Source organism: Amia ocellicauda, chromosome 12 (genome assembly GCF_036373705.1).
Source record: "Amia ocellicauda isolate fAmiCal2 chromosome 12, fAmiCal2.hap1, whole genome shotgun sequence".
NCBI lineage: Eukaryota > Metazoa > Chordata > Actinopteri > Amiiformes > Amiidae > Amia > Amia ocellicauda.
This window is the reverse complement of record NC_089861.1, coordinates 40,488,081-40,507,333: the sequence shown is the minus strand read 5'-3', so window position 1 is coordinate 40,507,333 and position 19,253 is coordinate 40,488,081. Positions and strand designations below refer to the sequence as shown.

Below are 19,253 nucleotides of genomic sequence, written 5' to 3'. Positions count from 1 at the left end.
ATACATACAAAATGGAAATAATAAAATCAAAATAATTCCCACCCTGAGTGCATAGTGTCCAGATGAACATGGTGATGAAAGTCATTGTTGATGTGTATTGTGTTGGCATGAAGGGCAGCTGTCGGTCATGAAGTGTTAAACTCACAGGCTGTAAACACTCCCAGAGCACTAAAGCATGTGCTGCCAGTGCCAAGTGTCTCGTTGTCGGACCTGCTGCATGGATTCCCCAGATCACCGCTACCTGTCACCCCTGTCTCAAGTTTTGTGGTTTCCCTTCTAATAATTTCATTCTTTTCTTTCTTCAAATGTACTTAAACCAAGGAGTACAGTTTTTGAACCATTCAAGACGATTTTATTAATTTTCCTTTTTAAAAAAAAACTGGTGGTTCAGTTAATTTGCTACAGAAATTCGATACCCTCTCAGTAATGTTGTGTAGATTGCTAAATGGAGAGTCTTTGACAGCATAAACATATTAACTGTGTAGTGGTGCACCTCAACAGCTTAACAAGCTTTCCATTTCCATTTTCAAAATAAGAAGCAGAATGTGCTCACAGGGCTCCCCAATTATTGACATTTGAGGCCAGAGGAGTAAATTGATGCACATTGAATGTCATATTTTTTTCTCCATAAAGGATCTGAACACGAATTACAAATTCTACAAGGATAAGGGCAGCAAAATGAGTATCCCGCGTATCAATTTCACTTTCTAACAATATATGCATTGGTTGCACAAGCAGAGCAAATTGAGCATTATTTAAGAAGCATCTTTCAATCACAAAGGCAACATGTTCCCTATGACCCACTGGGCTTTGGAAAGCTGTTCCTCTGCTCTATATCGGACCTCCGGATCATTTGTTTGTTGCTAATTGATTGGTATAAGCCCCAGGTGTGTACAATCCCCCAGGAAATTATATACTAGGCTGCAATTTAGTGCGTATCCTGCACTTGTGTTGCAATCTGACCCAAAGGGCAACACCTTTGAGTTACTAACTTAATCCTGTACCAATGTTTACATATTAGATAACTTTCACCATCTGCTGTCAGAGAAACAATGCACTATGTTTGGCAAAGCACTACGCTATGTACAGAACACACTTATTCCTGGGTAGCTGCTGCCATGCTGGAACAGGCTGGCACACAAAATCAGGCGCCTGCAAAACAGTTTATATGTTATTGCTCAACTGTCATAAATTGTAGAATACATGATCTCGATAAAAGCTCAGACATTTATCACACAGGGCAAGCCAGCTAAGCGATGAAAGGAACCATAACCATTTAATGTGCCTTTTCACAATTGCTGGCGCTCTGTGCCACGATCAGCCGTGTTCAGCCAGCATTAATGACACAGGCCGCTTGTCTAGAACGGCAACATGAATTGAGCACCATCAGAGTAAACAGACAGTCGCAGTGCGGGGGCTTCTGTAGACTTTCACAATTATCCGAATTTACTTTTCTCACTTGAATTCTGTGCTCTCTATATTATCGCTGGATCCAGGGGACTGGGGACAGTGCTGGCTCAGTACCGGTACACTGTGTGTGTGTGTGTGTGTGTGTGTGTGTGTGTGTGTGTGTGTGTGTGTGTGTGTGGGGTGGCGGGGGGGGCGTGCTGGGCATCCCAGGTGCTGCTGTCTTAGACCGAGGTGGAGCCCGAGTGGTAGTCTGACGTCACCTTCTCTGTGGCACTCGTCACTTCCTTAGGTATTGTCATCATCGCCGCTGCTGGGGAAACTCTCCACTTTAAAAGTGTCATTGTCCTCACCATACCTGGAGAAATAAAATAAAACGGTTCAGAATGGTTACTGGAAATCAGGGTGTGTGCCCTGCGCTGAAACCAAACACAAGAAAGGACGAGAGTGAAAAGGAAGAAAGGGAAATAAGGAGAGAGAAACGCTCACCTGCACCACAGCTCTCCAGGGTCGACCCATAGTGAGCGCCCAACAAACCAAATGGCCCATCCCTAGCTCCATAATATCACTATCTATATCATATATGTTTGCTTATATATTGACTTAAATACGGTGTTGCATATTTATGGTGTATGCAACTGTGTTAAAGGATTTATGTACAAGGTTTCTTCAGTTTAATCCAGTACCCCCCCCCCAATACCAAATGGCCCATCCCTAACTGCACAATATCACTCTATACGTTTACTTGTATTTTAACGTAGCTTATTTATGGTCTATGCAACTGTATTTAAGGATTGATACACACGTTTTCTTGTCTTTTGGCTTTGTTTTAGGGTTATACTCACGTTTAATGATGCTCTGGTCACTCCACAGACTGCCTCTGTTGTCTGCTGCAAGTGGTACATTCGATTACATCTTGACGTGCGCTAGTAGCGATCGTTTCCAGTACATTTCTATATAAAATACTACCGGAGTTAGGCTGGAGGACACAAACCGAACGCAACCGCTGGCACATTGTCAGTTGCACGCATTCGTGAAACTAGCGCACCGAATAGCGCACCGAGGAAAAATCTGAGGATTTAAATCGTAACAGCTGTAAAACGTAAGATAATATGCACTAGCCACACGGACTAGTTCTAGAGAATCTGTACTGGCCCGCAGCGAGCTGCACTAGCCATTGGCAAGCGGGCTCGCGTTAAGATCGACCCCTGTAGTAGAACAGTGTGTCTCTATGGTTACCTATGTAGAAGCCCCAGTATAGACCAGTGTGTCTCTGGTCTATTAGATGGACTGTATTATAGAGTTAGACTTATAATTGTCACATTGTGCCAAATGTTGTGTCAAACGTAGTGAGAAGTCTGTTAATTATACAGTAGTCAAGCTGGCTTGCATTAGTCAGTCACTAGTCAGTGGGAACTGTTTCTCTTTGGGTCTAGTCCAGTATGGTCCTGCCTATGACTTTTGATTTTAAAATTTACTTTTCACGTTGTGCCTCAGAATGCTCAGGAGTATATGAATCAGATGTGAATTGATAATGAAACAATGATTGGTAAAAATCGATGAAGATCGATGGTTCCATGTTTATGAAATGTTTTGATTCTTGAAGGCAATGTCACTCAATGTGTGTGACTTCTTAATAATGAGTATTACAGTTCAGGCCAAATGGCAGCTGGAATTTGAATACTCTGTATTTCATGTGTTTTAAGTGGTATTGTTCAAATACAGCACATTTAGAAGCCTGAATGATGCAGCAAATTGACAAAACATTGAGTGACAGTGAGTGCAAATTAAATAAGAAATAACAAAGTTTGTTACAGTTTTAAATAATACAAATTGACAATATTTTCAACAATTTTCTTTTCCTGACACACTGGTCTATACTGGGTCTACTACATAGGTAACCATGGAGACACACTGGTCTATACTGGGGCTACTACATAGGTAAACATAGAGACACACTGGTCTATACTGGGGCTACTACATAGGTAACTATAGAGACACACTAGTCTATACTGGGGCTACTACATAGGTAACCATGGAGACACACTGGTCTATACTGGGGCCACTACATAGGTAACCATAGAGACACACTGGTCTATATGGGGCTACTACATAGGTAACCCAGGGCTCTACAGTGTGAGCGTTATGCTCGAATTTGTGAGTGAAAATAATGTGCGAGTGTGAAATACAATTTGGGCGCACAGTGCATGTACAATATTTGAACTCTATAAGTAAACACTACATTGACAGGATTTTGATAATAATTATATTTTACACTAATCATTATTACGTTAGAAAATGTGGGAAATGTAGTTCGGTTGTGGATTGTCGCAATTAACCGAGAAGGCAATGAAAACTACAAGAACCGTGAATGACGTTCATGACCCAGTGCTGCAGCGGTACATTTGGTACGACATCCAATCACCTACCATCTGGCGTTAGCCGCCTCGTCATTAAAACACACTTACAGATACAGTAGTACTCAGCGACAGCGGGGCCTCCAACGACTTAGCGATAAAGTTGATTAAAATCGAATAAAATCTTAAAATGTAATTAATCGTCGATTACTTGGGTCTACCTGGGGCGCAGCTACTAGAAAAAACCTTGAGAGAGGCAACAGCTTCACCCGTGGAAAGTAAAGGAGCACTTTACATTGAATTTACACTGGAGAGTTTGCTGCAACATGTGCACGGGTGAACTCACACGGTGCGGGCACAATGACACAGAAAACTGAAGAGACGCACTGGAGCCGATGGCAGGATGGAGACATTCAGCTGGTACATTTCTGGACCGAAAACTTGTCCATTAAGGATGGCACAGTGGACCCGTTTAAACCATACAAGTACTCAACCTTTCTGTTACTTGAGTTACACCTAGTTTCTTTCTTACGGTGGCCCTGAAGTGCAACTGCTGAAAAAATAAAACAGCAGCTGCGAGATTTGCAGTGGCTGTGAGATTTGGAAGTGCTGAAAAATTTATTTTGTAATAATTATCTGAATCTCAGCCAATGAGTTCCTCATCCACCTAACAGACACTCATACAAGACAGTGTCCTAGTCCTGCGCTCTTGTTGGGAAGGATATATCACAAGAACCATCTTAAATTACCCACTGTTCTAAAACTTACTATATAAGGACCTACCTCGCTCTCCTTGTTTGTTGGGTAGAAAGATTGTGGTGGTTTTGACTGTGTTAATATATATATATATTTTAAGGATTGCTTGCGTTTTTGATTTGGACTCTTACTGAGAACCCTAATTTTGTGATTGAACCTGGACTGGCTGAGGACCCACTGCCTACTGATTTGGACAAACACTTTCACAATGTCAGAGAAGCCTTTGTGTTTGATCACTTTGTAAACTTAAGTGATGGTAACAAAGAAGGAAACCTGGACCCCACCGGACCTCACTTTCGCAGCCCCCCAGCTCCCCCGGACCTCACTTCATCAGCATCAGGTCTATACTGGGGCTTCTACATAGGTAACCATATGTAACGAGGAGTTAGTAAATGTCCTGCTGTTGTAGGGGTTCTAAGCTAGATATCTTGGATGGATGAGAAACTAAAGGATCTAAGTCCGCGCCCCCAACACAGTTTGTCCCTATACCCCCCAAATTTGAGGTATGTGCCCATCCTGCGTTATATATTTTTTTACATACCGAAGTATAGCTGTGACCTAATTTGGCAAAGTAGGGTTCAAGATTTAAATTCACAATGGCTACCTGAACTAACAGTAATGGGGCACACAAAAAGTAAACAGAGAGGATAACTAAACTATTCCTACCCTCCTGAATCTTACAGGACAGGCGAGACACCCCTACACCAAGATACTTATACAATAGAAAAACTATGGTCATGCTATGCTTCAAAGAAAGAAAATGCTATTGCTGCTTACTTGCGTTTTTCCCTTTTTACCTTCTCTGATCACAATGCTTTTTGACAAAAACTCAGGTGCAGGTGCACCCTGCGCTATCCTTTGCCCGAGCTTTGTCCAGGAAATCTCACTGTAGTCATCTTAGTTCAACGCGGGCTCTCCTTAACTGCGTGTCACACGGGTCCCGTTCACTTTGCACCTAGAACAGTCTCTTCTAAAAAAAAACTTGAAAAGATACACAATTCCAGGCCAGTGTTCAAAAACAAAGTTCATTGTTTTCATATAAAAAACATGTTTATTTCCTCTGCACACTACACAGCTCCAATTTGCACACTCAACTAATCATGGCGACTACTCTTCCCGAACTACAGCCCACCCTTTTTCTCGAGAAAGCTACATTCCGATTGGACAGCAGGTTAGGCGATTCAGTAATTCAGTTGGTTTGCGAAGCCATCCATTACATTAGACCTCTCTGGTGTTCTTAATGTAACAATACCGTATTCTGAACAAAGTAGTATCCCTTACAGTATCCCCCCTGTTGAAAACCTGCTGAATTAATACAGGTTATATATCAAAACATTCAAGGCAATTTCAGGATACCTTTTAAGGGGTCTGTGATCTATAATGACAATACACTGCATATTTTTTGTAAATACCCTTCTATTAAGCTTACTGGAAGTGTACCCTTGTTATATCTCTAGGAGCGTCTCACAACAGGGGAATCCTCCCTCTCTTGCTCTAGATCATCCAAGGGTTCTGGTTCCTGCCCATCTAGAATTCCCTCTGTGTGTTTGTGACTCTACACACAGAGACGCACTGTTCTGTACTGGGGCTTCTATATAGCTAACCATAGAGACACACTGGTCTATACTGGGATTAGGTAACCATAGAGACACACTGTTCTATACTGGGGCTTCTACATAGGTAACCATAGAGACACTGTTCTATACTGGGGCTTCTACATAGGTAACCATTAGTAATATTACGTATTAGTCCTTTTATTCCCTGGAAGATAGCACTTCACAGCATTTGATCATGCTTCTTGTGTTACTAATACTTGTATTATTGATTGATTTCCCCCTTGCTCCCTTTCCCGTAACCCTTGACTGTGACCTTACATCTTGACAGCACTTAGCTTTTACGTTCCAGGATGTATGACCTAACTTACTGTACTTACCTGTGTAAATTGGAAGTTGTAAAATGTATTATATTTTGAATTGCTTTGTACAATGTAAATTTGTATTTGTAATATTTGATGCCTTAACTGTATTCTTGCAATTTGTATAGCACTGGATAAGGGCATCTGCCAAGAAATAATAATAATAATAATAATAATAATAATAATTATAATAATAATAATAATAGCCATAGAGACACACTTGTCTGTACTGGGACAAGGTAACCATAGAGACACTGGTCTATACTGAACTGATGCTGGTCATGAAATGTACCCTGTGATGAGGTGTGCGTGATGGTAAAGCAGTAGCTCTTTTGGAGTATCAGGGCTCATAGTGTTGCATTTTTGCGGAGTTCTTCAACACAGGTTTGTATTTCACTATCATGTTTACTTTAAATAGCTCAGAGAAATGTCCTTTATTTAGAGCTTCTCTGAGACCCCTGATTGGAATTCACTGCTTTGTGCAGTACATCAGAATGTCAGTCACAGCTTTAATCACAATTCCTCTCAAATAAGCCTTCCTGGAATCCCGATTTAACCGATTAAAAATGTTTCTGTGTGGCTTTGTCTGTAACCTTCGGATGGACAGTACCAATTGCTTGCTTCATGTTTTGAACGGCTCTGATTCAAATGCTTAAAATCTTTAAAACCATTTTTAGTGAATGTTTCTTCGGTGTGGGAATCAGAACAAATGCCTGCATATCTACAGATAATTGCATTTCTGGCTATGCTGTATTCCATCCAGCGATACTTCTCATACCACCGCTGTGATGAAAAACTTTGGGATTTAACACAAATTAAAGCAAATGCCTGCAATTTTGGCCGTGTAGGTGACTCATCTATTCCTTATAAATCCGAGGGACAGTAAAATGTTTCCTTACCGAATTCAACACTGGCCTGTGGATGCAAAGCAGTGCTTATATTGGTTTCTTCCGATGCAGTTGGTGATTTATCAGGTTGTGTAATGTGCTGTTCTGATAGTTCTCTTCTCGTCTTTTGAAATAATTCAACAAATAATTTTGTTTCACCATTTGTAGGAACTCCGTTCACAACTACATTTGTTCAGTTGTCATGGTGTGATGCACTACGTAAAAAAACATTTACCACAGCCAGTTATAACCTGCTTGTGCATAACTTAGCCAAAATGTAACCATTAGACTTGAAAAGAACCAGCCCCCATGCTTTGGAATAAAGCCTGTGATTTTCCGAAACACGTTATTGCTTCAGAATCTTGTATTTATAATGTTTTTTTAACACGCGGGAGAAATTTTACACTCTCTGATTGGGTGGACCTGAGAGGTAAGTAGGTGGGCCATGGCCCAACCAGGCCCACCCAGGCCCACCCATGGCTACGCTCCTGTTGTGGCCCAGGTGCTTATTTGACACCCAGACTTACGGCCCACTGATTAATTTAGGTTGCCTTTATTAAAGAGTCTAAAGACGGCTGTCCGGTTCTGAACTTGGACCTGAAGTATTGTGTAGTATAAGTATCGCGTGTCTTCAAAGCATGCAGGGAAAATGTACAATGACTCGAGATCGTCACCCTTGAACTCCCTCACTACTTTTGTTCTCTGAAAGTAGCTGATAGAAACTTGCACACAACTAGTTATTCAGAGATAACATTACCACTTTAAACGATTTTTCAATTGGGCTATAGTGGCTGTTATAATGGGGTTTTAGATTTCCTAACATTGACTGGGAAAGCCCAGTTGAGACTACAGAAGCAGTAGTAGAAATGTTTTAGAGGGCAAACGACTGCTTTCTACCTCAATTAGTCAGGGAACCAACCAGAGAGAGCACATGCTATTTGATATTTTCAAACGACCAATGGTGAACTGCAGTCACAATATGGTTAGCTTTGAGGCATACTTTCACAAAACAAGGACCTACACTCAGTTGAGCCTCTTACTAAAAATGAAGCCACATTTCTTCAAATCATAAATGTAACCGCTACACTGTAAAAATTATTTGTTGACGCAACGTGACTTAGTCAAGTCATCTTGTTGCTTTGACTCAGTTTAGCAAACATGAAGTGTTAAGTTCACTCACTGTTGAAATAACATGCAGTAAATTGAGCCAACGTACTCTATCAATTAATAAGCATTTAGAATTTTTAGTTAAGTCAACTGAAAAACATATTAATTGAACTTAATTTTTCAAGTTTTCACAACTATAAACCAAGTCTAATTGACAAAATAGTCATTCTTCCTCAACTTTCATTACTTACAGTGAGGGAAAAAAGTATTTGATCCCCTGCTGATTTTGTACGTTTGCCCACTGACAAAGAAATGATCAGTCTATAATTTTAATGGTAGGTGTATTTTAACAGTGAGAGACAGAATAACAACAAAAAAATCCAGAAAAACTCATTTCAAAAAAGTTATAAATTGATTTGCATGTTAATTAGGGAAAGAAGTATTTGATCTCCTATCAATCAGCAAGATTTCTGGCTCCCAGGTGTCTTTTATACAGGTAATGAGCTGACATTAGGAGCGCTCCTAAATCTCAGCTCGTTACCTGTATAAAAGACACCTGTCCACAGAAGCAATCAATCAATCAGATTCCAAACTCTCCACCATGGCAAAGACCAAAGAGCTGTCCAAGGATGTCAGGGACAAGATTGTAGACCTACACAAGGCTGGAATGGGCTACAAGACCATCGCCAAGCAGCTTGGTGAGAAGGTGACAACAGTTGGTGCGATTATTCGCAAATGGAAGAAACACAAAATAACTGTCAGTCTTCCTCGGTCTGGGGCTCCATGCAAGATCTCACCTCGTGGAGTTTCAATGATCATGAGAACGGTGAGGAATCAGCCCAGAACTACACGGGAGGATCTTGTTAATGATCTCAAGGCAGCTGGGACCATAGTAACCAAGAAAACAATTGGTAACACACTACGCCATGAAGGACTGAAATCCTGCAGCGCCCGCAAGATCCCCCTTCTCAAGAAAGCACATGTACAGGCCCATCTAAAGTTTGCCAATGAACATCTGAATGATTCAGAGGAGAACTGGGTGAAAGTGTTGTGGTCAGATGAGACCAAAATCGAGCTCTTTGGCATCAACTCAACTCGCCGTGTTTGGAGGAGGAGCAATGCTGCCTATGACCTCAAGAACACCATCCCCACCATCAAACATGGAGGTGGAAACATTATGCTTTGGGGGTGTTTTTCTGCTAAGGGGACAGGACAACTGCACCGCATCAAAGGGATAATGGACGGGGCCATGTACCGTCAAATCTTGGGTGAGAACCTCCTTCCCTCAGCCAGGGCATTGAAAATGGGTCGTGGATGGGTATTCCAGCATGACAATGACCCAAAACACACAGGAGTGGCTCAAAAAGAAGCACATTAAGGTCAAGGAGTGGCCTAGCCAGTCTCCAGACCTTAATCCCATAGAAAATCTGTGGAGGGAGCTGAAGGTTCGAGTTGCCAAACGTCAGCCTCGAAACCTTAATGACTTGGAGAGGATCTGCAAAGAGGAGTGGGACAAAATCCCTCCTGAGATGTGTGCAAACCTGGTGGCCAACTACAAGAAACGTCTGACCTCTGTGATTGCCAACAAGGGTTTTGCCACCAAGTACTAAGTCGAAGGGGTCAAATACTTATTTCCGTCATTAACATGCAAATCAATTTATAACTTTTGAAATGCATTTTTCTGGATTTTTTTGTTGTTATTCTGTCTCTCACTGCTAAAATACACCTACCATTAAAACTATAGACTGATCATTTATTTGTCAGTGGGCAAACGTACAAAATCAGCAGGGGATCAAATACTTTTTTCCCCCACTGTAAGTAATGAAAGTTGAGGAAGAATGACTATTAATTTCATTATTTGCAATCCACAAAGTCCATCTATAATAATTCAAACGCGGGCTACTTCATCTTTTCTTGCATGATCAGCAACTTTATCCCATGCTAATTAATACAAAAAAATGTTCAACTCCGGTAAAGTAGTATGTCATCATGACGTGATGGTTTTGGCACATGCGCATTACACAAAACGTTCATAGAACATATGTTTTGTGGTTACCTGAGCACGTTATTTAAAGTTTTACAATTCTGTTCAAGTTGAGGTTGTTGTAACTCATCTTATTGTGTGGTGAGACACTGCAATTTCACAGAACATGATTTTACTTGTCCAATTTCCAAAACGAGCTCTCTTCAATCTCCGTTTCAAATCCATGTTGATTTGCGGGTAATCACTGTATCCACTCAATCTTACTACAGTTATAAGAAAACACCTGTAATGCTGTACAAATGCATGTGTTTTTCAAGCACATGAAAGATTGTAGACAGGTAGAGATCGCCACTTGAGTGCCAGACTGACTCTATTGTAAAGGGAAGGCAGGATTATGTGTTATATTTGAGTTATTATGTATTTAAATGACCAGTCAAAATAACCCGATTTTGGCTATTCTAGGTAAATGTGTTTATAACTTATTTATTTTCATGTTTATGCAGCTAAAACGCTGTAGGCATGTTTAATACATATAGTTAGGAATAGTCACGAATGGGTATATGCGCAGTGTATTTTGGAACACAGTATAATTCAAATTTGAATAACCAAAACGGTCAAATTGACCGGCTCTGCGCTTGTAGTGTTAAATGTGGGTGTCATATCGTGGGCCGCACTTCCATGTGTGACGGGCCGCAGGTCGAGAACCACTGCCCTATTCAGAACAGGTTGGTCAGATAGGACCAGAACCAGTGCAGACCCAAAGAACAGAGGACGAGCGTTAGGCAGACAAACCCCAGGGCCCCAGGGCCACAGGTTAGTGCTTTCCTGGAGGTCTTTAGCTCCCCTGTATAATGGACCATTCCAGAGAGATTCCCCTTTGCAGTCAATATCATCAGCTCAGCAGTTTGCCAATACAGATCCCTGGGGAGGTGGGGGCTCAAATCCAGGACCAGGGTTAGCCACCCCTAGCATAAAGCAAAACATTACATGTGTTTAAATGGTTGAAGTCAATACAGTGATTAATGAATTGATGTATTTATTGAGGTGGCTGTGACAGAGTGGCTATAGAGACTATTGCGCTCCTTCACAGCAGCGTCTCTGTTGCTTATATTAAGTTATACTAAGGTATGCTGAGCTGACGATATTGAGGTTTTTACTAAAGAAAAAACAGATAACATTCCACAGGTTAACAACCAGTCCGGTCAAACCCTAAGAGAGATCAGGATAAATGAGGAGGAGGTAGTAAAGGGACTTTTTGTTTGTTGTTTTTTACATTTCAGTTAATTTGACAATTTTTTCACCATTGCATAAATTAAATAATCTAAAATGTGCTTTTTATTATTTTGTCTTCCTTTTCAAAGACAAAATCAATTACAAAACTACAATTAAAAAATATGTATTTAAGACTGAACATTAAACACTGTGCCAACAAAGCACAATAAATAAAATAAAATAAAATAGATAAATTTATATCTGGCCATCTTTGAGCCCCCCTTCTTGAATAGCCTACTGTGAAAGCCGGACACAAATAACGGGGAGAGAGAGGGAGAGTCTCCGGTTTCGGTTGTGTCCGGGCTTTATTTTGTTCAGGTATGTCAAAAAAGGGCGGAGATACAAAACAAAAACAAAATCAAAAGCAAAAGCAAAAAGTGTCCACAATCGGGGTGCTCTGGGCAGACAGGGGTAATAGACTCAGTCCACCTTCTTGTCGGTTAGCTGCTTCCGTCGGGGAGGGAGAGGGATTAAATAAACAGGGCACAGCCCACTTTATAGCGAGACACTCCTTTTCAATGGTGCTATATTTACGCTCCTGGGCGATAATTGTTTGCTTAGATAGAGGACGGGGTGTTCCTGACCCCCAACACTCTGGGACAGGACCGTGCCCACTCCAACTTCTCAGGCGTCGGTCTGTAGAATGAAAGGGAGAGAGAAGTCAAGGCATTTAAAAAAAGGGTGTTGGCAGAGGCGGTCCTTAATTGCCTGGAAAGCCACCTGGCACTGCTCCGTCCACTGGACCGTATCTGGAGCACCTTTTCGCGTCAGTTCGGTCAGGGGGTAAGCCAGGGTGGCAAAGTCCGGCAGAAACTGGCGATAATACCCGGAAAACCCCAAAAACTGCCGAACTTCCTTTTTGGACTTAGGAGGCGGACAGGAGGCAATAGCGGTCACCTTGTCAACGACTGGCCGTACCTGCCCCCCTCCTAAGAGGTACCCCAGATACTTGGTCTCCCTCCTCCCAACTGTTCACTTGCCCGGGTTTTCCGTGAGCAGCGCCCAGCCGATCCAGCAACTCATCCACACGGGGCATCGGATAGGCATCAAACCTAGACACTGCATTGAGCTCCCTATAATCAACGCAGAATCTAGTGCTGCCGTCAGGCTTTGGCACCAAGACTATAGGGCTACACCATTCCGATTGTGACTTTTCAATGACTCCCAGCTCCATCATCTTCTGCACCTCTTCATTGACAGCCTAGTTTTTGTAATAGGGGGTGCGATAGGGTTTGACACGCACGCAGTGGTCCAGTGCTGTGTGGATGTGGTGTTCAATGAGAAGTGTGAGCACGGGTCGGTGAGAAAAGACATGCTGGAAGCGGCACAATAAAGAGCGAACCTGCTGTTTCTGTGCGTTTGTTAAATGGGCGTTTGTTAAATTGAGTTCAGTGCGAACCTCAGAAACAGCGGCTTCAGACTCTTTATTGTGGGGGGAACTAAAAGCACCCAATGCTTCCTGCTCTCGCCACTTCTTCAGCATGTTCAGATGATAGATCTGCTTTTACCTCCGACGATCGGGGCGACACACCTCATAATCAACATCCCCTAAGCGGCGTGTGACCAAAAAGGGTCCCTGCCACTTAGCCAGCAGTTTAGATGTTGAATTTGGGAATAACACCAGTACCTTGTCCTTGGGTGAACGATCGTAACCGGGCTCTCCTGTTGTACATGCGCTGTTGTCGCTCCTGGGCCTGTAAGAGATGCAACTGTGCAAGTTTCCCCAGTGCCGATAGCCGATCTCTCAGGTCCAGGATGTGCTGTACCATAGAGGTCTGGGAGGGGGCGGTCGCCTCCCAGTCCTCCTTTATTAAGTCGAGGATGCCCCTCAGCCGCCTCCCGTACAGCAGCTCGAAGGGAGAGAAGCCAGTGGACGTCTGGGGCACCTCGCGTACAGCGAACAGCAGGGGTGGCAATAACTTGTCCCAGTCCCAAGCGTCTGTGCTCACAAACTTACAGATCATGTTCTTTAGGGTTTTATTAAAGAGCTCCACTAGGGCGTCTGTCTGGGGATGATAGATTGAGGTCCTGATGGACTTTATCCCCAGCAGCCTACAGAGGTCTCGCATCACGCGTGACATGAATGGAGAGCCCTGATCTGTCAGGATTTCCTTTGGGATCCCCACCCGAGTGAAGACCTTAAACAGCTCCTCGGCGATCCTAGTCGCTGACATTGTCCGGACACTCCGGACAGGCAGCACACCATCTTTCTACCTCCTTTTTGATGCCTGGCCAGAAGAATCGGTCCATTATCCAGCTTAAGGTCTTGTCACGACACAGGTGACCTGCCCCAGCCAAATCAGATGAGAGCCTATGATCCTTAATATTAGATAGATAGTTTTCACTAGCGAGCACCCGGCCGGGCGATGTCCAGGCTGCCCGCAACGTCACCGTGGTTTTTCCAGGGGACCACACACTGCCGGGGGAGAGAGAAAAAGAAGGAGCTAAGGAGGCAGATTTGTTTTTGGGACAGGCAAGGCGAGAAGGGGAAGTGGGTCGGGGAGAAACATGTTTAGGTGTGGTGTTTGGCAACATGCTGGTATCCAGGACAGTCAGGTCAGAGGGGGTCTTGGGAATGGAAGGGAGGGTGCCCGCCGTCGGGCATCAGAAGGTGGCATCGTCCCGGGCAATGATGGTTCTCTGCCAGCCTGGTGCCAGCCTTCAGGTTGGACGTGGGAGATGGCAGATGAACTGCTCCAAGGCCACCAGGTCGGCAACTTCCGTGGCTTGAGCCAGCGGTGGCAGGCACCGGGAGCCAGGTTCGAACCGGAGGCTTCTGAGCTTTCGGCGCTGGCCGTCCGACATCAGACCGACCCGGTCCAGGACACTGTCCCTCAGACTTTTGTAGTCTAGGGCACTCGGGTGGCAGGGGAGCCAGGCGTACCGCCCACTCCGACTCCGGCCAGTCGCAACACCGGGCAGTGCGCTTGAAGATGGCAAGAAAAGCCTCCGGGTCATGAAGTGAGCACTGACTCCGGTGGTACTCGATCCCACAACCATTGAATGACCACTGCCCTTTTCACTAAAAGTCCAGCGCGCTATCCATTGCGCCACAGAGCATGCCTACTGATGATGGGGCATCTCAGCGTGCTTGTACAAGTAGCATTTACAGATGTGTTTTTTTAATCGCTCTCTCTGATATAGAGATGAAAGGAAATGATGGGTTCTTCTTTTAGATAATACGACTCATGTTGACTTGACTGTGAGGGAAAGTTTTTGTCAGGCACACTGTCTGTGTGTTTGTCTGTCTATCTGTGGCTGTCTGTGTGTCTGTGGCAGTCTGTGCTTGTGGCTGTCTGTGTGTGTGTCTGTGGCTGGACCGATGGGGCTGATTGGAAACATCTTCGACCTGGGTTTCTCTTCATCACAGATACATCTTTCGCTGCCCACATGCCCGAATTGCTTTTCAGCTGGATCACAGCCTCGCCCCAGGTGGGCAAAACCTCCAAAAGTGGTACAAACTCATCCACGTATTCCAGTGTTTCCGAGAAAGCTTGGCATAGTGAGTGAGAAAGTCAACCCTGACAGTGTGGCGACAGATGAGAAGCCACGGAATTGATGCACTCTGTGATGTCATAGAAGTCAGCTGTGAGAGAGTTCTGAGATGTCATCGCTGAACTGGCAGTGAAGGGAGAGGGAGAGGAAGGCAAAGCATGTACATGGCTTCTCTCGCTGACTGGGCAAGATTGGATTAATGAGAGAGTGCAAGGACGGAAATGCAGTTGTTTTCTCGAAGAGTGTAGAAGAGTTTTCTGGTCTCCTGATGGAGGCGTAGGTTCAAATACCACTTCTGACAGACTGATTTATAGCATGACCAATGCTAGGAATTGCAAAAGTGTTCTTTTATTTTCTGACACTAAGCTGTTGGTCACCTCGACTCGGTTGCATAAGTGTTGAAAGTCACGGATTCCCGCAATTCTGTGGCCGCATTCTCAAGGCTATCTTCTATAATACACCTCTCAAAAAAATAAGGGAACAAGTAATCATCACAGCATAATACCAAGTCAGTTACAGTTCAGGCATATTAATCTGTACAGTTAGGAAGCCTAAGCGGTTGTGAATCACTGTCTCTTGTTTTGGTGCAAATGAAAGTGACAGCAGGTGCACCGGAGATAGGCAACAGCAAGACAACCCCAAAAAGGGAATGGTTTTGCAGGTGGTGGCCACAGACGATTGCTCTCTCCTTATCCTTCCTGACTGATTCTTCTCTAGTTTTGCCTTTTGCTAGTGTCCTTGTCACTACTGGAATTATGAGGTGCTCCCTGCAGCCCATTCAGGTTGCACAGGTAGTCCAGCTCCTCCAGTATGGCACATCCATACGTGCCGTCTGAAGAAAGTTTGCTGTGTCTCCCAATACAGTCTCAAAAGCATGGAGGTGGGAGAGTTACGAATTATGCAATGTATGGTGAAGATCTTGAGGTTTCCTAGATTTTGATCACGGAGATCCGATGAGTGATTTAAGTGTTCCCGCAGTTTTCTTGATCAGTATATAATCTCGCGGTGGACGTATACATCCTCTCAGAATGGCCGAGTGGTCTAATTTGCCAGACTTAAGGTGTTGTTCCCTTGAAGAGTGTAGAAGGGTTTTCTGGTCTCCTGATGGAGGCGTGGGTTCAAATCCCACTCCTGACAGATTGATTTATAGCATCACCAATGCTAGGAATTGCAAAAGTGTTCTTTTCACACTTGTGTGTAATGCATTTTGCAGCCAAATTACATAAACATGAGGAAATGCATGGCAGAGAGACTATTTTTGATGGCCGGTTAGCTCAGTTGGTTAGAGCGTGGTGCTAATAACGCCAAGGTCTTGGGTTCGATCCCCACATCGGCCAAGACCGATCTTAGGTGTTCATCCGTCTAGTTCGAGTCCTGTTTTTTGAATGTTTGACATGAAACTCCCTGAAGGCAAGCGTAGTAGTGCACTTAAGCAGTGGTAGGATCCACAAGACTTCATCAAGCCGTGTCAAAGTCGGCCATCTACATGCACACGGGAAAATGTCGTTTCGCCGCTTTGCTTTTCTCAGAACACTTCATTTGCATTCTGTCCTCTGATAGTTTCAACTCGTGGGCTCCTGCCAATTCCTTATTACACAGACTTGGAGAGGGAAGCAATGCCAGTGGCTTCAAGAATCAACGCAAGTTTCATGAATGGCACATCTAAGCCATGGTGCCAACCAGACATTGAGCTGTTGGTCACCTCGACTCGGTTGCATAAGTGTTGAAAGTCACGGATTCCCGCAATTCTGTGGCCGCATTCTCAAGGCTATCTTCTATAATACACCTCTCAAAAAAATAAGGGAACAAGTAATCATCACAGCATAATACCAAGTCAGTTACAGTTCAGGCATATTAATCTGTACAGTTAGGAAGCCTAAGCGGTTGTGAATCACTGTCTCTTGTTTTGGTGCAAATGAAAGTGACAGCAGGTGCACCGGAGATAGGCAACAGCAAGACAACCCCAAAAAGGGAATGGTTTTGCAGGTGGTGGCCACAGACGATTGCTCTCTCCTTATCCTTCCTGACTGATTCTTCTCTAGTTTTGCCTTTTGCTAGTGTCCTTGTCACTACTGGAATTATGAGGTGCTCCCTGCAGCCCATTCAGGTTGCACAGGTAGTCCAGCTCCTCCAGTATGGCACATCCATACGTGCCGTCTGAAGAAAGTTTGCTGTGTCTCCCAGTACAGTCTCAAAAGCATGGAGGTGGGAGAGTTACGAATTATGCAATGTACGGTGAAGATCTTGAGGTTTCCTAGATTTTGATCACGGAGATCCGATGTGTGATTTAAGTGTTCCCGCAGTTTTCTTGATCAGTATATAATCTCGCGGTGGACGTATACATCCTCTCAGAATGGCCGAGTGGTCTAATTTGCCAGACTTAAGGTGTTGTTCCCTTGAAGAATGTAGAAGGGTTTTCTGGTCTCCTGATGGAGGCGTGGGTTCAAATCCCACTCCTGACAGATTGATTTATAGCATCACCAATGCTAGGAATTGCAAAAGTGTTCTTTTCACACTTGTGTGTAATGCATTTTGCAGCCAAATTACATAAACATGAGGAAATGCCTGGCAGAGAGACTCCTTTTGATGGCCGGTTAGCTCAGTTGGTTAGAGCGTGGTGCTAATAACGCCAAGGTCTTGGGTTCGATCCCCACATCGGCCAAGACCGATCGTAGGTGCTCATCCGTCTAGTTCGAGTCCTGTTTTTTGAATGTTTGACATGAAACTCCCTGAAGGCAAGCGTAGTAGTGCACTTAAGCAGTGGTAGGATCCACAAGACTTCATCAAGCCGTGTCAAAGTCGGCCATCTACATGCACACGGGAAAATGTCCTTTCGCCGCTTTGCTTTTCTCAGAACACTTCATTTGCATTCTGTCCTCTGATAGTTTCAACTCGTGGGCTCCTGCCAATTCCTTATTACACAGACTTGGAGAGGGAAGCAATGCCAGTGGCTTCAAGAATCAACGCAAGTTTCATGAATGGCACATCTAAGCCATGGTGCCAACCAGACATTGAGCTGTTGGTCACCTCGACTCGGTTGCATAAGTGTTGAAAGTCACGGATTCCCGCAATTCTGTGGCCGCATTCTCAAGGCTATCTTCTATAATACACCTCTCAAAAAAATAAGGGAACAAGTAATCATCACAGCATAATACCAAGTCAGTTACAGTTCAGGCATATTAATCTGTACAGTTAGGAAGCCTAAGCGGTTGTGAATCACTGTCTCTTGTTTTGGTGCAAATGAAAGTGACAGCAGGTGCACCGGAGATAGGCAACAGCAAGACAACCCCAAAAAGGGAATGGTTTTGCAGGTGGTGGCCACAGACGATAGCTCTCTCCTTATCCTTCCTGACTGATTCTTCTCTAGTTTTGCCTTTTGCTAGTGTCCTTGTCACTACTGGAATTATGAGGTGCTCCCTGCAGCCCATTCAGGTTGCACAGGTAGTCCAGCTCCTCCAGTATGGCACATTCATCCGTGCTATCAGAAGAACCAGAAGGACCAGTATCTGCTTTTTTGTGCGAGGAGGAACAGGAGGAGCATTGCCTGAGCCCTCCAAAATGACCTCCAGCGGTCTACTGGTGTGCATGTTTCTGACTAAACTGTCAGAAACAGACTCTATGAGGGTGGCACGAGGGCCCGTCATCCTCCAGTGGGACCTGTGCTCACAGCCCAGCACCGTGCAGCTCGATTGGTATTCGTGAAAGAGTGTGGAGGCACCGTGGTGAACGTTATTCTGTCTGCAACATCATCCAGCATGATCGGTTTGGCTGCTGGTTTGGAGAGAAACACAAAGTGCCCTCTGTGTATTCACTATGCAACCATCAACAACTCTGACCTGGTCATATATATGTCCCAGGGCATCATCCTGTGTCTGGTCCATAGCGAAATCGGAAACCCGGTTGAAGGCGGGATCCAGTGTCGGGCCTTCCACTGGAAGAAGGAGAGAGGAGGTGAGTCCCAGAACTCGTTCCTTCCCCTGGGTCCAACAGGGTACTGTTGGCTGCTACACGACTGGAGTCAGAGGGAAGGCTGTCCCTGCCCCTCTCATCACCTGCAGTCACTAATGGTGATC

The 19,253-nt window shown here is 44.2% G+C and overlaps 2 non-coding genes across 2 annotated transcripts; both read left to right on the top strand.

Moving 5' to 3' along the window:
- The first annotated feature begins 16,443 nt into the window (after positions 1 to 16,443).
- On the top strand, positions 16,444 to 16,517 carry trnai-aau (transfer RNA isoleucine (anticodon AAU)). The gene has a single exon. It is a non-coding gene; the product is annotated as a tRNA-Ile (tRNA).
- A 1,251-nt stretch (positions 16,518 to 17,768) lies between these two features.
- trnai-aau (transfer RNA isoleucine (anticodon AAU)) lies at positions 17,769 to 17,842 on the top strand. Its single transcript has one exon. It is a non-coding gene; the product is annotated as a tRNA-Ile (tRNA).
- The last annotated feature ends 1,411 nt before the right edge of the window (positions 17,843 to 19,253 follow it).